Source organism: Cherax quadricarinatus, unplaced genomic scaffold (assembly GCF_038502225.1).
Source record: "Cherax quadricarinatus isolate ZL_2023a unplaced genomic scaffold, ASM3850222v1 Contig2604, whole genome shotgun sequence".
Classification (NCBI taxonomy): Eukaryota; Metazoa; Arthropoda; class Malacostraca; order Decapoda; family Parastacidae; genus Cherax; species Cherax quadricarinatus.
Genome location: NW_027197630.1, coordinates 47,501 through 52,500, shown reverse-complemented (window position 1 = coordinate 52,500; position 5,000 = coordinate 47,501). Strand labels below are relative to the sequence as shown.

The following is a 5,000-nucleotide window of genomic DNA, read 5'->3' as shown; positions in this document are numbered from 1 at the left end:
CGTTGTTGTTGTTGCTACTGTCGTTGATGTTTGTACTGGCGTTGATGTTTGTGCTGGAGTTGTTGTTGTTGCTACTGTCGTTGATGTTTGTACTGGCGTTGTTGTTGTTGCTACTGTCGTTGATGTTTGTACTGGCGTTGTTGTTTGTACTGGAGTTGTTGTTGTTGCTACTGTCGTTGATGTTTGTACTGGCGTTGTTGTTGTTGCTACTGTCGTTGATGTTTGTACTGGCGTTGATGTTTGTGCTGGAGTTGTTGTTGTTGCTACTGTCGTTGATGTTTGTACTGGCGTTGTTGTTGTTGCTACTGTCGTTGATGTTTGTACTGGCGTTGTTGTTGTTGCTACTGTCGTTGATGTTTGTACTGGCGTTGTTGTTGTTGCTACTGTCGTTGATGTTTGTACTGGCGTTGATGTTTGTGCTGGAGTTGTTGTTGTTGCTACTGTCGTTGATGTTTGTACTGGCGTTGTTGTTTGTGCTGGAGTTGTTATTGTTGCTACTGTCGTTGATGTTTGTACTGTCGTTGATGTTTGTACTGGCGTTGATGTTTGTACTGGCGTTGATGTTTGTGCTGGAGTTGTTGTTGTTGCTACTGTCGTTGATGTTTGTACTGTCGTTGATGTTTGTACTGGCGTTGATGTTTGTGCTGGAGTTGTTGTTGTTGCTACTGTCGTTGTTGTTTGTACTGGCGTTGTTGTTGTTGCTACTGTCGTTGTTGTTTGTACTGGCGTTGTTGTTTGTGCTGGAGTTGTTATTGTTGCTACTGTCGTTGTTGTTTGTACTGGCGTTGTTGTTTGTACTGGCGTTGATGTTTGTGCTGGAGTTGTTGTTGTTGCTACTGTCGTTGTTGTTTGTACTGGCGTTGTTGTTTGTACTGGCGTTGATGTTTGTGCTGGAGTTGTTGTTGTTGCTACTGTCGTTGTTGTTTGTACTGGCGTTGTTGTTTGTGCTGGAGTTGTTATTGTTGCTACTGTCGTTGTTGTTTGTACTGGCGTTGTTGTTTGTACTGGCGTTGATGTTTGTGCTGGAGTTGTTGTTGTTGCTACTGTCGTTGTTGTTTGTACTGGCGTTGTTGTTTGTACTGGCGTTGATGTTTGTGCTGGAGTTGTTGTTGTTGCTACTGTCGTTGATGTTTGTACTGTCGTTGATGTTTGTACTGGCGTTGATGTTTGTGCTGGAGTTGTTGTTGTTGCTACTGTCGTTGATGTTTGTACTGGCGTTGTTGTTTGTGCTGGAGTTGTTATTGTTGCTACTGTCGTTGTTGTTTGTACTGGCGTTGTTGTTTGTACTGGCGTTGATGTTTGTGCTGGAGTTGTTATTGTTGCTACTGTCGTTGATGTTTGTACTGTCGTTGTTGTTTGTACTGGCGTTGTTGTTGTTGCTACTGTCGTTGATGTTTGTACTGTCGTTGTTGTTTGTACTGGCGTTGATGTTTGTGCTGGAGTTGTTGTTGTTGCTACTGTCGTTGATGTTTGTACTGGCGTTGTTGTTGTTGCTACTGTCGTTGATGTTTGTACTGTCGTTGATGTTTGTACTGGCGTTGTTGTTTGTACTGGCGTTGTTGTTGTTGCTACTGTCGTTGATGTTTGTACTGTCGTTGATGTTTGTACTGGCGTTGTTGTTTGTACTGGCGTTGTTGTTTGTACTGGCGTTGTTGTTGTTGCTACTGTCGTTGATGTTGTTACTGTCGTTGATGTTTGTACTGTCGTTGATGTTTGTACTGGCGTTGTTGTTTGTGCTGGCGTTGTTGTTTGTGCTGGAGTTGTTGTTGGTTTTGTTGTCGTTGTTTTCACTGTTATTGCTGTTGGTTTTGTTGTCGTAGTTTTCACTGTTATTGTTGTTGGTTTTAATGTCGTTGTTTTCACTGTTCTTGTTGGTTTTATTGTCGTTGTTTTCACTGTTCTTGTTGGTTTTATTGTCGTTGTTTTCACTGTTCTTGTTGGTTTTAGTGTTGATGTTTTCACTGTCGTTTTTGTTGGTTTTATTGTCGTTGTTTTCACTGCTGTTCTCGTTGGTTTTATTGTCGTTGTTTTCACTGTTGTTCTCGTTGGTTTTATTGTCGTTTTCACTGTTGTTCTTGTTGGTTTTGTTGTGGTTGTTTTCAGTGTTGTTCTTCTTGGTTTTATTGTCGTTGTTTTCACTGTTAATGTTGTTGGTTTTAGTGTCGTTGTTTTCACTGTTCTTGTTGGTTTTAGTGTCTTTGTTTTCACGGTTGTTCTTGTTGATTTTAGTGTTGATGTTTTCACTGTTGCTTTTGTTGGTTTTATTGTCGTTGTTTTTACTGTTGATCTTGCTGGTTTTATTGTAGTTGTTTTCACTGTTCTTGTTGGTTTTATTGTCGTCGTTTTCACTGTTGTTCTTGTTGGTTTTTTTGTTGTTTTCACTGTTGTTCTTGTTGGTTTTATCGTCGTTGTTTTCACTGTTGTTCTTTTTGGTTTTATTGTTGCTCTCACTGTTGCTCTTGTTGGTTTTATTGTCGTTGTTTTCAGTGTTGTTGTTGGTCCTCTTGTTTTTTTTACCGGCTGTGGTGTTAATTTTTTCAATGGCGTTATTGTTTTTATTAGCGTTGCTTTTGCTTGTGTTGGTGTTTTTACTGACTTTGTTTTAACAGGTGTTGTTGATGTTTTTATTGGCGTTGTTTTCGTTTTTACTGGCGTTGTTGATCTTGATCCTGGAAATACATAATACATATCAGTAAACGAAGATTACTGTATATCCATATCTCGAATAGGGGAGATACCTGCTTCGTGCATTCTCGTATGAGATTCATAATCACGCTTACAGTGTTCAATATATATATATATATATATATATATATATATATATATATATATATATATATATATATATATATATATATATATATATATATATATATATATATATATATATATATATATATATATATATATATATATATATGAAAGTGAATACAGGAAAGAGTAAGGTTATGAGGATAACAAAAAGATTAGGTGATGAAAGATTGGATATCAGATTGGAGGGAGAGAGTATGGAAGAGGTGAATGTATTCAGATATTTGGGAGTGGACGTGTCAGCGGATGGGTCTATGAAAGATGAGGTGAATCATAGAATTGATGAGGGGAAAAGGGTGAGTGGTGCACTTAGGAGTCTGTGGAGACAAAGAACTTTGTCCATGGGGCAAAGAGGGGAATGTATGAGAGTATAGTTTTACCAACGCTCTTATATGGGTGTGAAGCATGGGTGATGAATGTTGCAGCGAGGAGAAGGCTGGAGGCAGTGGAGATGTCATGTCTGAGAGCAATGTGTGGTGTGAATATAATGCAGAGAATTCGTAGTTTGGAAGTTAGGAGGAGGTGCGGGATTACCAAAACTGTTGTCCAGAGGGCTGAGGAAGGGTTGTTGAGGTGGTTCGGACATGTGGAGAGAATGGAGCGAAACAGAATAACTTCAAGAGTGTATCAGTCTGTAGTGGAAGGAAGGCGGGGTAGGGGTCGGCCTAGGAATGGTTGGAGGGAGGGGGTAAAGGAGGTTTTGTGTGCGAGGGGCTTGGACTTCCAGCAGGCATGCGTGAGCGTGTTTGATAGGAGTGAATGGAGACAAATGGTTTTTAATACTTGACGTGCTGTTGGAGTGTGAGCAAAGTAACATTTATGAAGGGGTTCAGGGAAACCGGCAGGCCGGACTTGAGTCCTGGAGATGGGAAGTACAGTGCCTGCACTCTGAAGGAGGGGTGTTAATGTTGCAGTTTAAAAACTGTAGTGTAAAGCACCCTTCTGGCAAGACAGTGATGGAGTGAATGATGGTGAAAGTTTTTCTTTTTCGGGCCACCCTGCCTTGGTGGGAATCGGCCAGTGTGATAATAAAAAAAATATGTATATATATATGTATATATATATATATATATATTTATATATGTATATATATATATATATTTATATATGTATATATATATATATATTTATATATGTATATATATATATATATATTTATATATGTATATATATATATATATTTATATATGTATATATATATATATATATATATTTATATATGTATATATATATATATATATATATTTATATATATATAATTTAAGTCTATTATGTTTATTGCAAGCTTATGGGACCATTCAAACAAGTTAGTAATATGCATTTAATCATTCTAATTTAGTTTGATAATTGTTTACAAAACCAACAAACTTTAAAATGTAGTAACTTAGTTACGTAAATATTGCTGCTGTAAATCAAAAGAATAAGTCTTGTCTTGATTATGCATAATATATTGCATATATCATGTAAGTCATATGTAATTTATTATAAACAGATTGTGAACGGCACACTGGTGACGTATACTTATACATGTAAAACTTGTACATCTAAACCAAGAATCAGTAATGTAAAATTTATGTCCTGAGTTACTAAGTATAATCAGTAATCCCCAAGCAGTATGAACCGAGAACCTTTTATATGGTAAATTTTTATCCCTTTTGTTTTTCCTTTCGCCTGTTTTAAAAGTTGTTTCATTGTTTTGATGTCTCATATTAAGGAAATACGGCATAAACTCCAATAATTAGTAAAAACCAAGTTGAAAAAAGAGTACATGTATATAAAATCAAAGTGAAAACTCTTTAAATTCTATTAAATTGCATTAAATCTAATTAAATTACATACTCATGCAGGTATTTATTATTTATTTGTGCTCTAGTTACGAAATAAACAAGTTACTAAATCGTGATGTCTTTATATAATTCATTACCAAAAGCCAATTTGTCCATGTATAATTTCCATGGATGATTTTTTTTTCAGTGTAGGATTCTCGTACATTACCAGAACAAATCGGTGAGGTTTTGTTTGTTGTACTCCACTGATGTATAACAGTTGAAGATATCCAGGCCAGGGTCGACATGAAAAGGTCCACGTTCAGTTAATAAACTTAATCAGTTCATACGTCGTCAAATATCCGAAAACAATAATTCATGAAACATGCATTTGTAGAAGCATCTTCAGACGTAAGGCTAGTA

The 5,000-nt window shown here is 36.7% G+C and overlaps 1 protein-coding gene across 1 annotated transcript in view; it reads right to left on the bottom strand.

Annotated features, from left to right (window-relative positions):
• Positions 1-4,196: 4,196 nt before the first annotated feature.
• Positions 4,197-5,000, bottom strand: part of LOC128690878 (keratin-associated protein 10-5-like) — a 37,995-nt gene continuing 37,191 nt past the window's right edge. Inside the window, exon 6 of the mRNA XM_070081406.1 lies at positions 4,197-5,000. This exon is cut by the window's right edge and continues 973 nt beyond it. The gene's annotated coding sequence lies outside the window, so the exon portion shown is untranslated.